The sequence below is a fragment of the Galeopterus variegatus genome, unplaced genomic scaffold (genome assembly GCF_000696425.1).
Source record: "Galeopterus variegatus unplaced genomic scaffold, G_variegatus-3.0.2 Scaffold3342, whole genome shotgun sequence".
NCBI lineage: Eukaryota > Metazoa > Chordata > Mammalia > Dermoptera > Cynocephalidae > Galeopterus > Galeopterus variegatus.
This window is the reverse complement of record NW_007729453.1, coordinates 140,882-165,005: the sequence shown is the minus strand read 5'-3', so window position 1 is coordinate 165,005 and position 24,124 is coordinate 140,882. Positions and strand designations below refer to the sequence as shown.

At 38.9% G+C, this 24,124-nt stretch overlaps 1 protein-coding gene across 3 annotated transcripts in view; it reads left to right on the top strand.

Annotated features, from left to right (window-relative positions):
* Positions 1-508: 508 nt before the first annotated feature.
* Positions 509-24,124, top strand: part of HUWE1 (HECT, UBA and WWE domain containing 1, E3 ubiquitin protein ligase) — a 150,321-nt gene continuing 126,705 nt past the window's right edge. For 2 of the 3 annotated variants that reach the window (XM_008584708.1, XM_008584707.1), the window contains exons 1-2: positions 657-749; positions 4,084-4,220. The gene's annotated coding sequence lies outside the window, so the exon portion shown is untranslated. Of the gene's footprint in view, positions 750-4,083; positions 4,221-24,124 lie in introns of all 3 variants that reach the window. The other variant, XM_008584709.1, reaches the window with a different exon arrangement.

The following is a 24,124-nucleotide window of genomic DNA, read 5'->3' as shown; positions in this document are numbered from 1 at the left end:
ATAATATGTCATTCCTGGAGGCAGGTAACAATAGGGAATCCACTGCTCCCCTTCCAGAATGGAGTCTGGCTAATTGGTACAGTCCTGCCCGGAAGCGTGAGAATAAACAGGTTGACTTTTTAAATTTTCCTCAAGTACTAGGCTCTAGACACCTAGATAGGGGGCGGAGGCAGTTTTCAGGACATGGCCGAGATTTGGCGCTGAGCTGTGTCATCGCGAGGTTTGGCAGCCAGCTCCGCAGTGGGTAGGAAACCTCGTGGTAGGCTAGATCCCTGCAGGACGGGAGGTTCCTCCCTTCCCCCTCCCCCCCGAAAAACTTCCAGTCATTTTCATGAAGCCCCGCCTCTCTCCTTTTTAGGAGCGTGCAGCAGGTCTCGCGAGATCTCGTGGTTCCTAAAGGCGAGGCGCAGGCGGCATTCTGCAGTGAATTTCGGAGGTCTCGCCGACTCTAAAACGTAATATCGCGATAGTTCTCAGCGCATGCGAGAGCGAGAGGCTGCCGTTTGGTTCCGCCCCTCGGTGCTTCGAGAGGTTGTGCGTCATTTGCTTTTCGCTTCGCGAAGGGTGGAAGCCGAGCTGTAGCGACTTCGACTTTGGTGGGAGGAGGGGTCTGGCAAGGGCTGGGCTCGAGCTTTTCCCGTCCGGTAGAGGTTCTCGCGGGATCGCGCGGAGGCGGCAGCGGTTGGGCTACTTACTGCAGCAGCCGCGGAGGCGGCGGCAACGTCTTCGGCTCGTGCTGTTCTTAGCCGGTTAGTTCTCGCGGGAGCGGTTACGTCCTCGTGGGATCCGTTGGCGGAGGTAGCTCGGGGTTGGGGGGGCAGTGACTAGGGTCGGTCCGCCCGCTGTTAAGATGGCGGCGGAGGCTGATGTCTGTCGGGTCAGGACCCGGGACTGAGGTGTTGGCTATCTGCGTTTGTGACGCCTCTCAGGTACCCCACGTTAAGGTGACGGTTGGCGAAACGCATAGTTGCCGGTAAATCGGACCTGAGGTGAAGACCACCCCATTTCTAGTCGGTTGAGGCGACACCGTTTCCCGGGCCTCGGCCGCGTGTGGGCCCTCCTTTGCCCCACCGATCGGTTAACGCCTCCGTTGCCGCCGCAGTGGGCGGATTGGGGAGGGTGGGAGGGGTCCGGAATTCGTTGGGGGTTAGAGTGGACGGTGGGAGAGACGGGACCAACCAACGACGATTGGTCCCCTCCCCCTGCCTTTTTTGCGGGTGCGACGACCCAGATGAATCCCCTAGTTTTTCTTGAGTTAGAGATGGGCTCTACTTCCCTAACTGCCGTGGTCTTTGAGCTAGGGTTTAGGGATCAAGCTGTACTGTCTCTGACGTACTCCTCCCCCTTTCTCTCCTAATTCTGTCGTCCCGTGGAATCTTCCTCATCTACGTGGATAGTTGAGGAGCGTACTGAAAGGGGAGAGGGGAGTTAAAGCTTTTCCCTGTCACCCCTTTCCTTAGTCCTTCTAATTTAGGTCTTAGCCTTAGTCCCCTAGCCCGTCCCATCTTCCTCGTGCGTTGGTCCCCTTGGCGCAGGCGTTGAATAGAGCCCATCCCGTTCCCTGCATTTAGTTGAAGCCATAGTAGCCTTGCGTTTACTCAGGTCTTCACGCTTGTGTGACCCTCATCGGGGCACAGGGCACTATTTTCTTCAACTGTGCACACTGCTAGTCCACTCTCAGATGAAACAATGAATGGGTCGGTGGTTGGATGATTGCAGTCTTAGTGGCCTATCTTCGTTGGGCCGTTAGTCTTCCATTCCTCATTAACACAGCCCCCTCCGCCCCCCCCCGCTAAAGAGGATAACCTTCCAGTAAACCAACTTTGTGTCCTCCATCCTCCCCCATTCCCCTTGCAAGCTTGGAAACCGCCCCTTTTCCCTGCCTTGCTCTAAGTTTCTGTAGCCTCTTGGTCTGTGGAGATTTTTGCTGTAACCACCTCTTACATGCCTCTCACTTTTTAATCCTATTCCCTGCCCCCATGCTCTTTTTCCAGGACTGGAATCCCCTAGAGAGAAGATAACCCTCCTGTCGGGCTTCACTACATTTCCCCCCACCACCATGTGCTAGAAAATAGCATTGATAAATTATGCCGTGCCCTTCAGTCATTTCCCTGTTCTGCTTTATTTCCTCTTCCCCCCGTGCCACCATTACTGTAGGTAATTAATTCTCTATCATTTGTTTCCTTTGTAGATTACATGTTCGGCATTGTTTTCCTTTAGTCCCAATGTTGCATAGGTTGAGGAGACACCAAACATTCCCCAGTCATGGGAGGTAGCTGGTATGGTGGAAATATTGTGTGCTTTGAGATCACATCGAACTTTATGACCTTGAGCAAATTACTTTTCAGAATCTGTTTCTTCATCTATATAATGGGGATAGTACTGCTTATGTATTAAAGGGCTCTTGCTAGAATTAGTAAGAACATTTGTAAAGCGCCCGGTTTAGGTAGGCACACAATAAATCGTTACTTTTTCTTGGTGTAAGAATGCACTGGTAGATGCACCTGTGTCATATGTTAGTTTTATGACCTGAGAAAGAGTAAGAGATTTTTGTTTCTATCACTGTTTTTAGGCCAGACCTATCATTTTTGTATTTTTTCCTCCTCAAAGGCCAAACTCTTATCTCTAATGGTTCATGATGTTTGAACATGATTCTTACTTTTTCCTTCTTCTAGTCTAGGAATTTCAGTGCAAAATTACTGTCCTGGAATGACCACCAGCTATAATGTTCCTGTCAAGAACCATATCTTGGTGTTTTACTTTTTGGAAGGGGTGCCTCATCCCTTGCCTGCTCATTCCTTCCACTCCTTCAAAGGCAGTCTGTTCTGTCATTCACCCTACAAAAGTAATGCAATTTGATGCCATGCATTTCACAGTGGTAAAGGGGACTTCTGCTAGTTAGTTTTCAAGTGTTCATGATGCCTTCCCCCTGCCTCATTTGATTGATCGGTTAGATCAGTGTGGGGATTTGCTATTTGGCATTTTCTTACCTAAGCAGGATGAGATCTGTCAGAGAGTTTAGAAAGGTTGTTTGGAATACCAAACTTCTGTTCCAAAGTGAATTACTGCTGGTTCTTTAATATGCTATCTCTTGTTGTGTTTTTGCCATTTTATATTTTCTAAGTACTTATGAAATAGAAGTGACTACATACGATTTGGAGATTGTTTTCCTCACTTTTAATATTTTGATTAGACCAATATTAAAGTGGGTGCTTTTTTCTAATTACCTTGGCTGGATGATGGGGGTTGAAATAGGAATATAGTGATGAAAAGTTGACTAGGATTGAAAATTTACAATGGGTAATCATCCAATAACTATATGTAGATTCTAGTTTTGAGCTTCAGGGTTTGCTTTATTTAGTTTGCAGTGCTTTGGAGGTAATAAGAATTTCCTCCTTTTTCATAAGAGGACAGGAGATCACTTTCTGTTTTGAGATTTTGCCTTGGTGCTTTTCACAGTGGGTTAAGCAGTGTTCACAAATTAACTGAACCTCAATTTGACTCTTGTCATTCAGCATGAGAATAAATCTGGGAATGATAATCTAGGCGAGACCTAAAAGGTTTAATTTATTCTAGGTAGATCTCTGAAAAGAGAGGAAGGAGTGGCAATACCAAATAAAACCTTTGTCTAGGTTCAGTGGCAAAGTTCAACCTGTTTACAGGATGTTTATCATTTGTCTCCCATTATGGCCAAAAAGCATTTATGAAGGTGAAAAATAATTTATATGTGTACTGTTTTTTTCACTAAAATTTAAAATTTCCTTAGTATCAATTTATAGTGAGGATATAAAATTGTTTTAAATACTGTCTCTTGTAATTTCATTTGGGCTAAGAACTGAGTTGAGTTTTCAGGGGTGGTTGTTAGTGTCAGATTGAAGTATTGTTACAGCTATTGGTTCTGAATTCTTCAGTTACTTCTTAAAACAAGTCCTAAAAGATGCAAATTGATATGTGAGGGCTATTGCTTCAGAAATAACTGTGATTATGTTTGAACATTGTTATAATGGTTAATTCTTCCATACCCTACATACCCTAATAAATGTGTCATGTATCTCTTCCCCCCAGCTTTTTTTTTTTTGGTAGGTCCTCCAGTAGCCTGACCTGAGTGGGTGAGTGCTCCAGAGGAACCAGCAGACCAACTTGTTTAGGAAGGTTCGGGAAGGTGTTGGAGCAGTGTTGGGATTTCCCACCAGGATGAGTATGATTGGCTGTGATTTTAGGTTAGTTCTTGTAGGTCTTTGTGGGTAGTATTTGTATTTTACTTCCTGAAATGGAGATGGGGGGTGTGTGTTTCCATTCTGTGATTGAACTACTTTGGTTTCTTCCATTGTCTAGATCCGATGTTGCACTGGTTGCTTCTTGCGTTTAAGTGGAGCTCATTGTGGAATTAAGGGGAACTGTTTAAATGAATTCTGTCTGTACATGGTTTTTTAAATTACCCTAAGCATCATTCAAAACTTGAAATTGCAAGATATTATGTCTAACGAATTCTTTTTAAGGAGTTATGAAAATTTTCAAACAAAAAAATTGGATAGTATAATGATCCCTTTATGTATGCATCACCAGCTTTAACAGTTATCAACTTATAGCCATTCTATTTCATCTATACTTCTCTTCACTGTCCCATTCCCCTGGATCTTTTTGAAATAAATTCCTATTGTCTTTATTTTTATTTGTAAAATATTTGTTTGTATCTCTAAAAGAAAAGCGCTCTTTAAATATAATCTCGAAACCATTATCACAACTAAAAAACTAACAGTGATTTTTTAAAATATCAAATATGAAACTCGTATTCAAATTTCCCTGATTTTCTCAGTTTTGTTTTGTTTTTTACAGTTTGAATCGGGATTCAGAGAAAGTTCGTTTATCGCAAAGGATTGATATAGCTCTTAAATCTATTTAAATCTGCAGATTCCGTTTGCTTTTTTTCCCCTGATTTATTTGTTGAAGAAATTGTCCCATAGAGTGTCCCCCACATTTGGGTATTATAGCCTGGTAGTGGTGTCTAACCCATTCTTGCTAAGTTAAAGACCCTGGGGGATCCATTATAAAGGAACAATGGCAGTAATCTCCTGTATCCCAGTTGGAGTTGATACTGCTGGCCTAGGCACTATCCTAAAATAGCTAGTCATGGATTCCTTTTTCTGTGGCAAAGTCTGATTTGATACCTGACTTCAGTTCTATGTCTTGACCCTGCTTACTGCTCCAGATGAAAAGTAGGACTCCTGATGAAAGAAGCTAATGTTTCCTAAATAATGACCTGATTGTGCCTTTGGGATTTTCCATGTATGGTTTCAATTTTCCTAGGTGATTTAGATATTTTTCAACTGTCTTATAATGTTGCTTTTTATTCTTTTGACGTTGGTATCTCAGCTGCTTTGACCCATAACTTCTAAGCTGTTAAGACCTAGTGGTGAGTTCCTTTGGCTGTCATACAGTTCTTGAAATGGTAGTGCTAAAACAATTTTTGAGAGCTTCCACTTTAACATCCTGATTTTCAGCCATCATGCACAATTGTAGTTTTCCTGTTATTTTTTTATTTCATCTGTAAATGATGTTTCTCTCAGCAGAAAGTGCTTTAAACTGTTCATTTTTTTCCTTGTGCACCATTGGCCATTCTGGGATCTACTGTATGTCTCTTCCATGGTTAAAACCTGAGAATGGAAGTTGGACACACAGGCTCTAGCCAGCTTTTGACCTAGCCACAAATGAGGGCAAAGAAAGGCCACTGTGCCTCCCCTTAAAATATGAGTAATTTCAAATTGAAGGACTGATAGGGTAGAGGTAATCATGAATGAAATTTTTGAGGTATTTAGATTAAATATGATGTGAATAGCCAGTGCTAGGAATCATAAGTTCAGGCCTTTCAATTCTTTGTTCATTAATGGAGATATAAATCACTAGTTGAAAATTGACAAAATATTAAAGAAGTGGTTTCTTGGAAATTGCAGTAAGTTCATGCATTCAACAAAAATAGTTGTGAGCACATTGAATATAAACATTATTTACCCCCCCGACTTTCCTGTAGTTAGGAAGTTTGAACAAGATCACTTAAACCTAATCCTGACTTTATGAAACTAGAGTAACTGTAAATAATTGGTACAGAACTTTGCACATAGTAGGCATTCCAGTATTTGAGTTTTTCCCACAGTTCTTAACAGCTGCAAGTTGTCAGTGGAAATACTGTTGGGTTTCCTCCCGCCACACACTCAGTGTTTTCAACCCTGAGTTCAAAGTATTATTGAAATGCCAAACTTGGTTGCTTTGAAAATATTTGCTCTTCACATTCCATGTTACCTCTCCTGGAGTAAGATTAAGTTGTTGAATTCTGTTGTGTAGCTATAACTATATTAGGCTGCTTTACAATGATTTAACTATCTATTAGGTTGATATAGAGCACCTGGGCTCTTGGAGTTTTGCTCTATTGTTCTCTAACTTGTTTCCTCAATGACTGGTTACCAGATGTTTATATATGTTAATATCAGGGATAATTCAGCTCTTAAGATTCTTTAGAAGCCCTTCCTTTTGATGTGTCATAGGGGTTGAATTGCTAAAACTTGATTCACTTGTTGACCAGCTTGGTCTTCTGGTTGTAGAAATGCGTTCAGATAGCGAAGGAGTGGCTCTATATGAGTAAGACAGCTGTTGAGTGTTGTTTAGGCTTTTACCCTGAGCATTTTCAACTTTTAATTCCCTTAAAAAGTTTTTAATCATTCAGCTTTACAAATTATAATTGGTGGCATAGATTGATACCAGAATGTGATTTTACAAAAAGTTGGAATTGGTTTTAGCTTCTTATGAATGTATCATTAAATGGAGATTGGTGTTGTAGATCTGATTCAGTCTGGATTGCTGATTGAACTAGATGAATGTTAAAATATTAGGTGTTGAAGGAAAGCAGTTTTTCCTTTTCAATAGTCATTAGGTGGTGACTAAAAGAGACTGACAGTAGGGATGTATAAATTATTCTGGAATAACCTTTTACTATAATCATTCAGATTTAAAAGATTGGTAAGTCTGGACATAACTACCATGATTTTATGTACCACCTTTAGCACAACCTTATAATTAGATACCAGAAATCATTGCTCTGGAAAGGCTTGGGTATATTGCATTTGGTGGCTGTTTATGTTTTAGAATGATTTTGGAAGATTGTTTTGATGATTACATTATTTGCTATGGTTATTTTCTTATTTGCCTGTCTGTGTTATAGTGAGGCATATTTCTCCTGGCGTTTGGGGTTTTTTTGTTTGTTTGTTTTTGTTTTTTTAACTTCCACTATGTATTACTGCATTCTGCCAATTGATTTCTTATAGATGGAAAAACCTTTTAGCACACTGACTCCCTGGGTTCAGGTTTGGACTTCACTTCTTACCAGCCTGTCATCTTGTGCAAATTATTTAACCATTTTGTGCCACAGTTATTCATTTGTAAAATAGTGATAATGTTACCTACCTAATAGGGTTTTGGAGAAGTTTCGCTGAATTAATGCATGTGAAGTACTTAGTTCTAAAACTTTAGGGAATATCAGAATCACCTAGAGGACTTGCTCGAACACAGATTGTTGGGCCCCATGCCCACGGTATCTGATTCTATATAGGTCTGGGAGAGGCCCCAGATTTTGCATTTCCATCTTGTTCCCAGGTGATACTGATGATGGTCAGGGAACCACTGGCATAGAACGATGGTTGCCATAGAGTATTAACTATTTCTTTTTGGACTTTACTTTCTCAGTCTCTGAACAAAACACTTCACTCTTCAGAGCTGATTAGTACTGCCTTTGGTTAGAAGCAGCTTTGAAATCCTCTCTTGCAGTGGTTCTCAGAATGTAGTCCCCAGCTCAGTGTTGCTCTCTATTTCCTGAAAATTGGCAGCTAGATTCAGAGGTTTGATAAATTCGGGTTCATTCCTTTTGGCAAAAGTAATGGCAGGTGTGTGTTCATTCACAACATTAATTATGTTGTGATGTCTTAAATTTTTTTGATTCATTAATTCATCGGAGGCTGCAAAATGGTGACATTCTAATGCTATCGTTTTGTTTTCATTTATTAGCTGGAATAATTTTGTTTCCCTTCATCTTTTATTTGGTTACTCAGTGATACAGTTCATATGGCAAGGGCAGGATAAATGCTCAATTTTTTTTTCCTTCTTTTTAAACACAGCTTTTGTGATAATGAATTGGTTCCCTGTCATCCTCAAAAGATTACATATATATGTATGTATGTATGTATAACTGTGCACTCATGGATGTATATACGCAATGGGTTTCAATACATTGCAGTTCTAACCCTTAGTGAAATTTGAATTGTCCCACTTTTGCCTAGTAGGAATCTCTTGAAGTTGGCTACTGATTTCTTCTGACATGATCCTTAGTAGTCTTTGGTAACTGCCTTGCTATCTGGAATGTCAGGATGTTCCCGGCTTATTCTTGTACATTTCTGCCCCAGACCTGGAATCAGCTAATGAAATTAAGATAAAAGGTGAAGTCAAAAGAAATTCCCTCTTTATCATGGGTAGCTTTGAGTTTTGTACCCAGTCCCCCTTTTCTCTTTCCATGTAACCTCCCCAGGCTGCCTCTTCATTTTTCCCTATCCTTTTATTAGAATTAGGTGGAAAGGTTTGATGAGAAGCCATGGTAATAGTAGAAAGAGCTTGACATCCAGGCAGTTCTGGGTTTGGAGCCTGGCCACTTAACTAGTTCTGTAAGTTTGGGCACATTAACGTAACCTATCAGTTTTTTCATCTGGAGAAATACCTTATTCATACAGTTATTGGAATTAAATGAGAAAATGTGAGGTATTAGTACACTGTAGGTGATCAATAGATGGTAATTTAATATACTATTGCACTTAACCCTTCCAACAGCTCAGATGTGGGTAGTCAGGGTGGGAAGTGATGGCCAATTAGCAAAGCATGTCTGGACCCTTTAGATATTTGTGGGATAATCAATGGTGGGGAGGGATGGGGTTTGTTCTTTGGTCATTTTGGATCCAAGACTCTAGCCAGTGATAACTGAATGTTCCACCAGAGTAGTTTCTCACTTTGCAAAGCCTTAGGAGTCACGTTCATACCCTCTGAAAGGTTTTACCCAGTTCTGTGGTGATGTGCATTACATTGGTTGCCTTGATCTCTGTCCATCTACACAGCCCCTACTATTCAAGGTTCTTCTGTTCAGAGTTCTGCTGTAATCTTAGTAACCCATAATGAGTCTTCCTAGTAGTCATCAGTATCACCACTGTTAACATACTTGAGTAGCACCATACTTAAGTAGCACTATATATAGTAGGGTAGAAAAGAGGTAAATACCCCATTTAACATTTTACATAATATCTAAAGTACAATGTTTGGCACATAGTAAGTGCTCAGAAAATGGAAACCATTGTTCAATTTTTAAATTAATATTATATCTTTTCCCTCTCACATCTTACCTCTCTTCATTCAGTTCAACAAGCACTTAAATGAGTATATTTAAGTGCAAGGACTTAGGGACATAAAATGAATGAGACTTGGTCTCTGCCCTTAAGAAAACCACAGTCCAGTTAAAGACTGTGAGTGAGATCATGGTTAAAGTTAGCCTTTTCCTTTGTGTCGTCATTTCTTTCCCTGCACTGTCCATGCATGATATAGCCTGTGTATTGTTTCTCAAAGCTCTTCTAATTCTATGTACCTCCCTATTCTTTGAGACTGCTGATATGTGAGAAAGCCTGCAGTTGTCTTCTATGAATACAGGGTAATATCAAGAAAAACCTTTGGGCCAAGATTGGATTTCAAAGTGGCCCATGCGGTTGACACTGCAATACCAGTTTATGTTTTTTAGAGGGACCTACACCTGGTCTATAGCCTCTGTCCTGTTGCTTTAACTGCCTTCCTTCCACCTTCTCCCTTCCCCCTTCCTCCTTTCTATCTTCCCCTAAAAATGTTTGCTACATAGAGTCTCTTATACCCAGTTAGTGATCAATCAAGTATGTAAAGAAGCAGCTGTACTTCATGTAAACTAGGATTTGAATGGGCTTAGGGTGTATGGCTAAATCTTCATTCTTACTTATAAAATGACAATCAAAAAGCCTACTTCATAGGTTGCTGTGAGCATTATTAAAGTGAGATGATGTATTTTTAAGTCTTTAAATTATAGAGTACAAAGATAAGGCCATTATAATTTATGTAAAATAAATACTTAATGGCTATGTTACTTCGTCACTGAGCCAGTTTCCTCATCTTTTAAATGAAGGTGGTGATATCTCATTCATTTAACAAATATTTATTGAGGACATATTCATTGCTGCCACATACTGGGAATACAAAGATAAGCAACTGGAGGATGGAGGACAGTAGAGTCTGCTAGGGGAGAGAGACTTGTAAATCACACTCAAAGGGATCAGTTCAATAATATGAGGAATGGACAAAATGTGCTATAGCAGTCTACAGGAGGGCATCAGAGAATATCACACGGTTTTGTTAGGGTTAAACAATATGTATGAAAAATATGTTATGAATTCAAAAAATACTATACAAATGAAGTTGGTTAAATATATCCCAAATAAATCAATAGCCTCAACCATTATTTCATTTTTTCACAAGACTTCTACTTTAGATGCATTTATTTCTTTGAGGTAGATTTTGTGACCTCCGTAAGGGTGTTATGTACTCTCGTAGTAGAGTACCCTGAAAGTAATGCTTTTGTCTAAGTTCTGTACATTTTTTTTTTTCCTTTTTGTCTTTTTTACTGACGAGTAACGGGATCGCAACCCTCGGTGTCGCGCCCGTACCGGGGACCGGCAACGGGATTGCAACCCTCGGTGTTGCGCCCGCACCACGCTCAGCCAGTGAGCGGGAACTGGTCTCCACATGGGATCCGAACCCTCGGCGGGAGCGCCGCCACACTCCCAAGCGGCGCACTCTCCAGTGCGCCACCGGGTCGGCCCTAAGTTCTGTACATTTTATCATCATTTTCTAGTTTCTGTCACTGAATTAATTCAGGGAAAACTAGAAAATGTGTACATACTTTGAGGGAGATGTTTATAATCTTACAATATTTAGTCACCATTAACATTTTGGTATGTTCCCATCTTAATGATAAGAGTAACAATTAAAAAATAAAAGATTCAGTAGAATATTAGGGACAAGCTTTTCCCAGAATAGGAAACTAAAAATGTTCAATAACAAGAAAAGGTACTCAGGGTAAGAATCAGAAATGCAAATTAAAATGATTTTTTTTTTTTTTTGTCCTTTTTGAGACTGGCTGCACTGTGCTCAGCCAGTGAGTGCACCGGCCATCCCCATATAGGATCCGAACCCGCGGCTTGAGCGCTGCTGCGCTCCCAGCGCCACACTCTCCCGAGTGCGCCACGGGCTCAGCCCAAAATGATGTTTTTTTTAATCATTAGATCGGGAAAAAATAATTTGATAATATCAAGTCATGACAAAAGGAAGAGAATCTGGTCTTACAGTACTGCCCACAAGTGGTATAAAGTAATACAGCTATTTTGAAGGCAGTTTTGGCAAGTTACAAGACAGTGCACACTATATGATATTTATGTTTCTAAAAAAACTAGAGCAAACTGATAAAGTTTATTTGGGAGGAGTGGTCAAGGGGAACTTCAGATTTTTCTGTAATGTTTGCATTTCTATTTCTGAGAAATTTTAACAATACTGAGAGTACAGAGAGTAATACAACAAAAACTCCTATCCCTACCTCCCCTCCAGAATTGATCACTTTTAACATTTATTTTTGCTTCAAATCTTTACTAGGGGTAGGGGGTAATACAGGTAGAAGGGAAATACTTTTTAATACTCAGCATTCCCTTCCCCCCAGCAATCATTACCATGAATTGCTTGATTTTTTTTATACTGTGAGAATGGTATAAATTACTCATGTAAGTAAAAATTCAAAAACTATGTGATGTCCACACAAAAATCCATTATTAAGTAATATTAGATTTGTATAGAACTTTAGAGTTTGTAAAATCGTTTAGTAAGAATGCTTTGGGAATAGGACTTTTTTCGTTGTTTGCACATCTTATTGTAGCTCTTGTTTAAAACATTTTCCTGATTTTGTTTTTAAGTAATATTCTTCATGAGTGTAGAAGTAAACATGGCTTTTTGTTGAAAATACAGATAAGCACACAAATCTCCTGAAATCTCACCACTCATATAAATACTATTAACATTTTGGTATGCAGTATATTCTTCCAAGGAATTTCTTTATGCTGTGTAGCCTAAATATTTATTTATTTATTTATTTATTTTGTCTTTTGTCTTTTTCCGTGTCCGGCAACGGATCGCAACCCTCAGTGTTGCCCCCGTACCGGACCGGGGACCGGCAACGGGATCGCAAGCCTCGGCGTTGCTCCCGCGCCTCGCTCAGCCAGTGAGCGGGAGCCGGTCTGTATGTGGGATCCGAACCCTCGGACGGGAGCGCTGCCACGCTTCCCAAGCGGCGCACTACCCAGTGCGCCACCGGGCCGGCCCCCAGAAATACTCTTTTTAAAAATGTAAATTCATTACCTCACTTCCAGTTTATGAAAAATTTCAAACATGAAAATGCTGAAAGAATAGCACAATGATCATCCCTAAGAGGTCTGAGAGAAAAAAAATAGCACAATGAACACCTGTGTACCATTACCTAGATCCAACAATTGTTAAGAATTTGTCATGTTGGATTTGTATATACATGTGTATGTTTAATTTTTTTTTAGCATGTGAAGGATGACATGTCATCCTTAAATCCTTCGGTATACATGTCTTGAGAATAAGGACATCTCGTAAGTAGCACAATACCATTATCACACCTATAGAATTTATTTTTCTTAATATTATCTAGTGTCCAGTTCATATTCAGATTTCTTCACTTGTCCCCAAAATGTCTTTTTGTTTTAGATATTTTCTCCAAACTAATGTAGAAATGGTATTTTTAAATTTGCCATTCCCATTTGATATATTGAGCCCTGTTCCATGTCCATGTCATTATGTACACTTCTTTAGCATTTTTAATGGCTGCATTATATTCTGTTAACCAATTCCCTATGCTCACACCCTTAAGTCCCAGTTTTTCATGATCTTACCATTCGGTAAATAAGTCGAGTGAAGGAAAAAAGCATAGGAGTATCCTAATAGGGAAATCTTCATGACACTCATGTTTATTTCCTTAAGAAACTTCTAGAACTGAAATGCAAAAATTTAAGGCTTTTGATACTTATTGCCCAAATTGCTCTTTAGAAAGACTGTTCTGGGGCCGAGCCCGTGGCGCACTCGGGAGAGTGCGGCGCTGGGAGTGCAGCAGCGCTCCCGCCGCGGGTTCGGATCCTATATGGGGATGGCCGGTCACCGCTCACTGGCTGAGCGCAGTGCGGCCGGTCTCAAAAAAGACTGTTCTGCATCTTTCACTGTGGTATGTCTAGTACATGATCTGTGAAAATTTACAGTATTACAGCACCTCAGGTTAAGCTTTGATAAATTAATACTGTAGAAGAGTGTAAACCTGGATACATCCAGTATCATTGCTATAGATGGCTCCCTCCACACCTATGATCTACTGCCATATTTTGCATACGCTAGCTTGATTCCTACAGCCTGGAGTGCCTTGCAGTCTGTTAACCCAATTTGGAGCCCAGGTCCCTGCTCCTCAGATTTCCTTAAATATCTTGGCAAGGCCAGCCTTAAAAGTATAGTCTGGAGAGATACAGACATCACTTGAAAACAACCTTTTACATAGAGCATTTTAGATTTTTGCTTTCAAAAAGTAAAGGTAGACTGCCTTCATGGGTGAATTCAAATCTCTACCTCTTGCAAGATAAATTACCAGCAGCTTTAAAATGGTAGTTTTCTCCATGTCCAACAGAAGTGCTGGGTGAGATTCTGTATTTGATATTATCCTAATGAAACTCCTTTATTTTGTAGACCCAGATTTAGGGGTAATGACTTGTACAAGGTAACTTGGCTGTATAGTGGTGGAGTTGGGCATCAAATCCAGGTTACCTAATCCAGTATTGTTTCCACTATGCTATATCTTTCCTTAAAACTGAACTTATCTCTTTTTCTAAATGTGCCACCAGGTGCCATCCATAGAAGTGCAGAATAAGTGGCCCCCCTAGCATAAGAAAGTTACCAAAAAAGTGGAGGGCAAGACTTTGTAAGAGAGTCAAGAATTACTTGAGAAAGGCAAAAGTTCAGAGAGCTCAGTTTCTTTGTTCTTTTGACTGTGGTTATTACTTTCCAAAATGAAGTCAAAAATTTGGAGCTCTTTCATGGGACAGTTCAATTTGTCTCTGTTCTCGTGTGTATACATATATGGATGCCATAAACCAGTAGATGGGACTGAATTTCCTGCTTGTAAAACTTTCAAATTAAAGTGATGTTTTCTAAACTCATTTTCAACTGTTTTAAATAAGAGTAACAATTTGTACATATTATTTTATACCTTTCAGCATTTACATACTATGCTTATCCGTTTATGTACTATGCATATTTTTATATGTTAGCACATATGGCTCAACTTCTTTTTAATGGCTGTGTTGCTGTCTGAAGTATGGATCTACTATAGTTTAATAATTCCCTGTTGTTGAATCTTACAAGTAGAATTGCTGCTGGGTCAAAGGGTGGTATCAACTTAAGTTTTTGACAGGTACTGCCAAAATGACCCTCAAAAAGGCTGTGTTGAGTTGACATTCCCACCAGCAGTGTCTGAGTGCTCTCTTCTCCACCTCTATCTGCCGAAGTGGGATGTTGTTGATCTTTTGAATTTTAACCAGTCTAGTGAGTGAGAAATAGTACCTCCTTGCTTTGATTAACATTTTTCTAACTACAAGTGAGGATGAGGAAATGTTTATATCCTCTGCAAATTGCAAGTTCATGCTCTTTTACTTGGTTTTCAGTTGGATTGCCTTACTGAGTTTTGGGAGTTCTCTGTATAGTAGAAATATTAACCCTTTCTCTATCCTATTGCAAATAATTTCTGTGTTTATGATTTGGAATTTTTATGTAGTAAAATCTCATTTTTCTTCTTTTATTGTTTCTCGGTTACATGTCTTTCTTGGAAGGCTTTTTCTCTGCCAAGATTACAAGAATATTTCTCTTCATTGTGTTCTGATACTTTTATAGTTTGGCTTTTTATGTTTAAGTAGTGGTTTGAAGTACATGTATACTTTTATTTTCATCCAAATGGTTAGCAAGTAGCTTCTATTTTCCATCCTGGGAGAGAATATTTGATCTTTAGAAATATGCCCAGCTTTAAAGTGTATTGTATAGAAAAGTGTAGTTTGTTTTTATTAAAAAAAAAAAAAAACAAACTTCGGAATTTGTGCCAAATAGAAAACTGGCTTGGTTACTTTTAGCTCTTTAGTTTTTGAGAATAATTGAGATTGTTTGTTTAATACTTAACATTTGTCTTGGACTGAAGGCCAAGTATTTATAGATAGTTCTTTAAGGGATCTTAGTTACTGTTTTTCCATTTTATGTATGTTTGAGCCCCAGATTGTGGTTTACTCTTTTCCAGGCACAATCCTATGAGATACACTGTGTTGTATATTTTACAGAGGTGACTGACTCAGATATAGTAACTTTTCTAAGATCATAAGCCTAGTAAATGGAATTTAAGCCTAGGTCTGTCTGATTCTCAGGCCTTTTCATTATGCTGTTGTCTTGTGCATCGTTTTGGCTTTTCTTCCGGTAGTATTCCTCAGTCTTTACCTTTAAAAAAATTTTTTTTTTAAAATCTGTGTGTATGGAAGCAAATACATTACTGAGGTCTCTCCTCCTCCTCCCATATAGATACTTCTTTTGTCAGAATATATTAAGGCATGTAAACCTAGCTTTTATTTATGAATATACTTAATCCGGCCTTTTTATACAAAGTCTGTACTTTATCTTTCTTGAGAATACAGGACTAAAGGATTTTATACAGAAATACAGAATTCCCCCTTCTATAGAGGAGGTTTGATCTTTATAGATGCTGCTTGTTTCTCTGTAAACCCAAGGACATGAGAGAATTGGAGCTGAATAATGCAGAAGGGTTGGAATTCTGTTTCTTTGGTTGATCCAGTACTGTCTGTTGTATTTGACAGTAGTCTATCATGTGGCTTTGGGGAGAATACCATACACCTGTGTTTTGTAGATAAAAGGGACATACAGGCATACAAGTGAAAACATTGTAGTGGCTTAGCTTTTTTTAGGGCTATGGTTCCTACTGTTTTTCAGGTCATGCATCCCTGTAAGAAGCCAAATAAAAGCTGTTGACCATCTTCCCAGAAAAATAACCCACATACTCAAAATTTTCCATGGAATTTCAGGGTTTTGTGGTAGTCCCTCCATATAGGATGAGGAAATCTAAAGAGTTCCTTACACTTATTTTTCTCTATGTATCATTGGGAGGATGTCCAAATTGCTAATATGTTTGTTCTTATATTTTCTAGTACAGATGGTCCCTGACTTGAGATGGTTTGACCTAAGATTGTTTTGACTTTATGATGGTGCAAAAGTCATAAACATTCAGTAGAAACCATACTTTGAGTGCCCACACAACCATTTTGTTTTTCATTTTCAGTATAGTATTCAATAAATTAACATGAGATATTCAACAGTTATTATAAAATAGTTTTGTGTTAGATGATCTTGCCCAACTGTAGGCTAATCTAAGTGTTCTGAGCACGTTGAAGGTAGGCTAGGATAAACTATGATATGTTCAGTAGGTTAGGTGTATTAAATGCATTTTTGACTTATAAAATTTTCATCTTATGATGGGTTTATCAGAACATAGCCCCAATCAAAGTTGAGTAGCATTTGTATATGTTTTTCTAGACTATATTTTTTCTACATTGTAGCCAAAGGTGAAAGCTGAGCTAATTGTTTCACCTTTGTTAAAGGTATAGTCTGCTTTATGCAACTTTCATCGCTAAAAGATGATTTATGTTGAGTAAGGATTTATCTTATGTACTGTGTTGATTTGTAATTGATTGTGTTTTCAGCTTTTCTTTGACCACTAGAAAGTTGTAATTTTACTGTTTTTGTATACTGACTTTGTTGCCTTTATATTACCATTGCTTCTAATCCACCTTTTTTTCTTATTTTTTTTCTTATTTTCTACATTTCTGTACACCTGGTTATCTCATAGTACCATACCCATCTCAATGCCCTGCATATAGTATGTTCATAACTATTTGTTGAATGTAAAGATAAAGGTTGAATTAATCTTCTAAATTGATTTCCTTGGTTGAAAATTTCACCAAAAGAATTTAATATGACTTGGATTTTTTAGCTTTGTTAAACATTTACTGCATAATCAGTCATTCATTCATTTATTTATTAATCAACTAAGTGACCATTTCGAAGCTGGTAACAGGAATGCAAAGATAAATATGACACAGTTCCACTCATGCAGAACTCAAGTCTGGTGGGGGGACTGTCAGGTAAATAAAGAGGTGTGTTGATAGAGGATATATGCAGGAATGAGGGTATATGCAGTGGGAGCATAAAGGAGAGTGATAAATTTTACTTGGGGGGAGGGGTTATCCAAAAAGGCCCCTTAGAGAAGGTGACACTTAAGCTGAGCTTTAAGGGGATATGCAGGGAGCAGCCATTTTAGCGGACAGTGCAGTGAGTCAAGGCATCAAAAGGCTTAACATAGCTAAACCATGTGGGTAGCTGAGGGGAATATTATGTAATGTCATGGTGCTGGTAAGAGAGGTAAGCAGGGATCAGGGACTAGAGGTCTTGGCTGCTGTTTTAGGCAAGGAGTTTGTACTTGATGTAGGTAGATTTAGTCTTAAGGAGATTGCTCTGGCAGCAATGTGGAGGATGGAATAGAGGGATCTGGCAGGAAAAAGTCTTCATTTAAAATATCTTTAATTTATGAGATTTTCAAACATGCCAAAATAGAAGATAGTATAATGAAGGCTTATGTACCTGTTACTCAACTTGAACAGTTATCAACACATGCCTATTATTTTATTTATGCCCTCCTCCCTCCCTCCATTATTTTAAAGCTAATTCCTAAGTTGGTCACAAATTGGCAAAGCATATTAATAATACCTAACACAGTGTGGCTTTCAAGGCTGACCTATGCAGCCAAATCACCTAAACAGCATGAAAACAAAACAAAACAAAACAGTCCCTACTTCAGATCTCCTGAATTAGATATTTGTATGGCCAGGCATTTCGTTTTCATAATAAGTCTCAGGTATAGTAAATTATTTTGAAGATAATTTTTAAGTAACTTGACTTCTGACACATGAAAATGTTTTCCTGAACTCATTGAATGCTGCCTGTGGCCCTTCTGGGTGAAATTCATCTATTACATAGGGGCAGGCTTTTTGGTGGGCAAGTTCTTGAAATTTGAATAAAGAGTATTAGTTTAAAGGCTGATTTCTTAATTTTCTGGTAGAGGTAGGCAAGGTATTTGCATCTTTGAAACCAGATGTGATAAGATGGGGAATAACTAGTCATTGTTATAATTGATCTTTTGCACCAAGTACAGCCACAAATAAAGGAATGGGAAGCCGACAATTCTTAAAGGGTAGTCTAGGATTATTCCAGAGCACCAATTTAAAATGCACAGATAAGGAATCTCTTTCTCTCCTCCTTGATTTGCATAACTTACACTTAGGCATTGCTGTTTTTATGTATTGTTGAGAATGCTAAGAAGGGCTTCTTGGTATGCTACCATTTCCTGTCTGTTGGCAAAACTAATCTACAGCTTTGGTGAGCCCTGTTTTGTTGCCTTTTTCTTCTTCTTCTTTTTTTTTTTTTTCTCCCCTTTTTGTCTTTTTTCGTGACCGGTAGTGGGATCACAACCCTCGGTGTCGCGCCCGCACCGCACTCAACCAGTGAGCGGACCGGTCTCTATATGGGATCCGAACCCTTGGCGGGAGCGCCGCTGCGCTCCCAAGCGCCGCACTACCAAGTGCGCCACTCTTCTGATGCCAGTTTCTCTTTCTAAGTAATTGGGAGTAAATGACCAGAAGGTTAACTCCCAGATCTGCAGCTTCCCAGGACTGTAGAGTAGAGGATATGCAGGGGATGTGTTTTCAGATACCATTCTCACCTCCAAAGTTAATGTTGGAGATTTCAGATTCCTCTTTCTTGGTGTCCCTACCGTTATTTTGTTTTTTTGAGCATACTGCAATGCAGAGAAGCAGCCGGAGCAACCATTTACACTTAATCTGAGTTATAGTGTTTTCAGGTTTTAAATTAGACTGAAACTCTGTCCAGGTATTTATGCAAATAATTTCCAGATTTGTCTTGGGTAATTAAAGGCATTCTTCAGTTGCTTTATTATTACATGTTACTATGGGTGCCCAATAAAATCTAGTGGGTTTGAATCCAGGTTCTACCACTTACTAGATATGTGGCCACTTTTGGCTCCAGTAAACTGGGCACAGTTTTCTTCTCCGAGTTGTTATAAGGATTAGACATAATGCATAATAGGTGTAGAGTAAATGTTAGCTGTTGTTATTGTGATCGTAAATAATTTTCAAAATATATGTTGGTGGATATTAATGTAGATAATCAGAAACTAGACGGATGGAAAGACCTGACAATCACGTGGTGTCCCCTTTGAACAAATCAGTTAATCGGGGATGTCTGTGCCTTTGTAATCAAATAGTGAATAGCAGGCTGGGTTTCAAGATTCAGCTTGCTGCTTTCTGACATAATGGATGGTCAGGGCAGCTCTCACCTGAATTTACTTTCAGAGACTACAAGAGGAAAAGGGAATCATTGCATGGCAAAAAGAATCAAATATTTTGTTTTGTGGCATGTTGGAGTGTAGTGTTCTCTAAAGTATTATTTAAAAAACTGCCATAATGCTTTTTCACAATTTCAATGGGAATTTTAGGCTGATTTTGGTTCATCCTCACTCTCATACATATGTACAACATCTCTTACCTACCAATAATCAACAAAATCAATAAAAATTGAGTGCTTCCTGTGTGCCAAACTCAAAGAACAGGCAGCATCTAATCCAAGGCATTTGTTTAAATGATACTGTTCTTAATTTTGTGCGTGTCCTTTGGCTCAGGTGCCACTGTTTTCTTCCTTAAGAAAAATTTTACAAAAGAATACATTTTGATTATAAATGGATGCATGACTTATAGAAAATGTGGATCTGAAAAGCAAAAAGCATAAATAAAACTATGTAGTATCCTGCCACCTAGAGGCAATTACTGATAATGTGGCATATTTTTTTCCCTTCCCACCCTGTGCCAGACATTTTCTCATTAATAGTCAAGGAAGTGATAGATACAGGGTGTAATGTAAGCACATAGGGAAGGACACCCATTCAAGATTTAAGAAATTGGGGAGAGGATTGTCCTAAATCTGGGTTGTATTTGTGCTGTTCAAAACCCACACAAGTGCTCATTATGTTAAGGTGAAATAGTGAGAGGCCTAAGTGGTCCCCTACCCTCAATTTTCTCAGGGGCTCTTTCAGTTATCTCCTCTTTACAAGATAATTTGCATCCACCTAAGAACACATGCTAGTGTCCTTATTCCCCTCCTTTTCCCTCTGACCTTTCAGTGACCCCGTAGTCCTCTGCTTCCATTTACATCCAACCTTTTCAAATGAGTTTTCTACACATGCCATCTATGTGTCCGCATTTCCTGTTAATTCCCTGACTCACTCCAGTCTGGCTTCCACTCCCACCACCCTCAGTGAAATTGTTGCTTGTCAGGTTATCTCTGTTCCCAATCCCAAGGGACAGATGTGGACATACCTCATTTTGACATTTGATGCAGTTGCTCACTCTTATTGTCTTTTGCCTTTCATAATACCACGATTAACTAGTTTTGCTTTTCCTTCACCAGCCTCTCCATTGCTGGGTTCTCCTCTGTGTTGCCTTACTTTTAAATGTTAGAACAAATATTAACTCAGTTGTGGGCCTCCTCCCTTCATTTTCTATAAGCAGTCATTTCTAGACTCATGGCTTCAAGTATTGTCTATATGCTGACAATCACAGATTTTATTCTCAGCGCATACTGCTTTCCTGAATTCCATTATATGAATATTTGCATGCCTATCATATGAAAGATACTCTTCTAGGTGCTGTGAGTTTAACATTGTAGAAAATCAAACCAGTATTTACCATTGATACTTGTTATGAAAGAATACTGTAACAGAAGAATAACAGTGGGACCAGCTTTAGGTCGATTGCCATGGGAAACCTCTTTGGGTCTTAGTTTAAATATCAGTTTTTCAAATGGAACTAGCTGTGGGAAGGTGGGGGTGGATGGGTTACATTCCAGTGGGAACAGTACTTGTAAAGGACTAGAGGCCAGAAAACTTAGTAACATGATCTGATTTTTGTCTTAAGAAGATTACTTTTGCTGTTCTCTGGAGGATAGATTAGATGAAAATGAGTGAGGAAGTGGGGAAATCAATTATCCCTGTTTCACAGTTGAAGAAACAGAAGCACATGCTTGGTACTTAGAGTTCTGGTTCTGACCCAACGCAGTAGGCCATTTCCAGGGATTTGTTTCAAACTAACTTCTTTTTTTAGAGTTTTTTTTTTTTTTTTTTTTTTAAATGGGATTTTTACCTGTTTAAGTTCTAAGAGGTAGAATTCATTCCCTAGTTACCATTCCCTTCATTAGTGAGATTGACGGTGCCACGGCTTCTCACATTGTGCCCCAGCTTTCTCTCTTGGAATAATTTCTTTGAACAATAGGACCCAACAGTGGAGGAGAAATCTGTCACAAATTTATATTCTCATCTGCAAGCATTTGTTGTAGTAATAAAACTGTTAAATAAAGTGAGAATAGCACGTTATTAAAGCATGACTTGGGAGTCAGACCTGGATTTAGATCTTGATACCAACATTTACTAATCAGGCAAGGTACTTTCTTCTTTTGAAGCCTCAGTTTTCTGTCTGTAAATATGGACAAAACTTCGCTTGAGTGATGAGAATTGTATGAAAGAATATTATATGAAGCCCCTGGGCAGCATGTCTCAATGTATTCTTTGGAATGCTTAAACTGGTAAATTTCAGTAGATGCCACTTGAAAAAATGGTATGTGCCCTAATAAGTTTCCTTCACCCAAGATTTCTTGGAGCCATGAATGTCAGTCAGCCACATGACTGTCCTAAAGGAAGAGAAAGTCTGTAACATTTCCCAAACGATTGGATTCTTGTCTCTCTCCATAGAGCAACTGCTCTAACACACTCTGGGAAACTCCAGCCTCATTATTGTCTGGCTTGTAGTGGTCACTCAAAAGGTGTTCTCCCCTCCCACTGTGAAACTAGCTTAGATATGTAATAACCAGGAACAAAACAAGTTCTGAATTTTCTTAATACATGTCTCACGGACAGTATCATCTTTGGTTTTTAAACTATAAATGTTTCTTGCAGTAGGATATAGAAAGCAGGTTAGCATTACACGTATGGGGACGTTTGTGAATGTTTGTTCATTTGTTTTGGCTTGTTTTTTTTTTTAATTAGGTGCATCAAACGCTCACTCTTGGGACTTAGAGTCTAGAGCTGCTGATGCAGATAACCTGAGACAATTCATTCTGCCACCAGCAGTAGTTTCTAGGCATCCAGAGTCTGGTGTTGGCAGCACCCCCACCTGTTTCTGTGAGAAGTCCTTAGCTGTAGTTCAGGCGGCCTAGCTTCCTTGGTTTCTCCTGTTTTTTTTTTCTGAATGTGGATCTCATTCTATGAGCTATCAGATATCCTTCCAGTAAGTTCTTTTCTGCATTAGTTAGCCAGAGTCTTTCTGTTGGTCCAGACACTTGACTAGTCAAGTATCCTAAGTCAAAACAGCTTTCAAGTGAGATGCTTATTTGTGTGAAGATTTACCAGTGACCTCATCTACATATTTTTTTAAAACCAGTAAAATGGTTGTGACTTGCTGATTTCAACACCTAAGTTACTTGGTGCTCTTGTTTTGCAGAATTGATTGGTTTTATTTTTAAATAGACTATTTTTATTTTTTTATTTTTTTATTTTTTATTTTTTTTTAAAATAGACTATTTTTAGAGCAGTTTTAGGTTCACGGCAAAATTGAGCAGAAGTTACAGAAATTTCCCATATACCTCCGTGTCCTCATACATGACATAGCCTGCCCCATAAACATCCCCCACCACAGTAGCACATTTGTTACAAATTATTAACCTCCAGTGACACATCATCATCACCCAAAGATCATAGCTTATATTAGGGTTCACTCTTGGGGGTGTACATTTTTGGGGTTTGGACCTATTTATAATGACATGTATCCACCATTATAGTATCATACAGAATAGTTTCATTGCCCTAAAAATCCTCCATGTTCCGTCTGTTCATCCCTCCGTCCCTCCTAACCCCTGGCAACCACTGATATTTTTACTGTCTCCATAATTTTGCCTTTTCCAGAATGTCATACGGTTGGAATCATGCAGTATGGAACCTTTTCAGACTGCTTTCTTTCACTTAGTAGTTTTCTGCATGTCTGTTCATAGCTTAACAGCTCATTTCTTTTTAGTACTGCATAATATTCCATTGTCTGGATATACCATAATTTATCCATTCACCTACCAAAGGACATCTTGGTTCTTCCAAGTTTTAGCAGTTAAGAGTAAAACTACTATAAATATCCATGTGCAGGATTTTGTGTGGACATAAGTTTTCAACGCCTTTGGGTAAATACCAAGGAGCCTCATCACTGGGTTGTATGTTAATAGTATGTTTAGTTTTGTAAGGAACCACCAAAGTGGCTGTTGCGTTTTGCATTCCCACCAATAATGAATTATAGTTCCTGTTGTTCTGCATCCTTGCCAGCATTCAGTGTCATGAGTGTTCTGGATTTTGGCTATTCTGTATTCTAATAGGTATATAGTAGTATCGCATTATTGTTTTAATTTGCATTTCCCTGATGACATGATGTGGAGCCTCTTTTGATATGCTTATTTGCTATCTGTATATCTACTTTGGTGAGGTGTCTTGTTAAGGTCTTTGGCCCATTTTTTAATCAGTTTACTTTCTTATTGTTGAGTTTTAACAGTTCTTGGTGTATTTTGAATAACAGTCTTTTATATGTCTTTTGCAAATATTTTCTTCCAGTCTGTGGCTTGTCTTTTTATTCTCTTGACAGTCTTTCACAGAGCAGAAGTTTTTAATTTTAATGAAGTCCAGTTTATCAATTCTTGCTTTCATAGATTG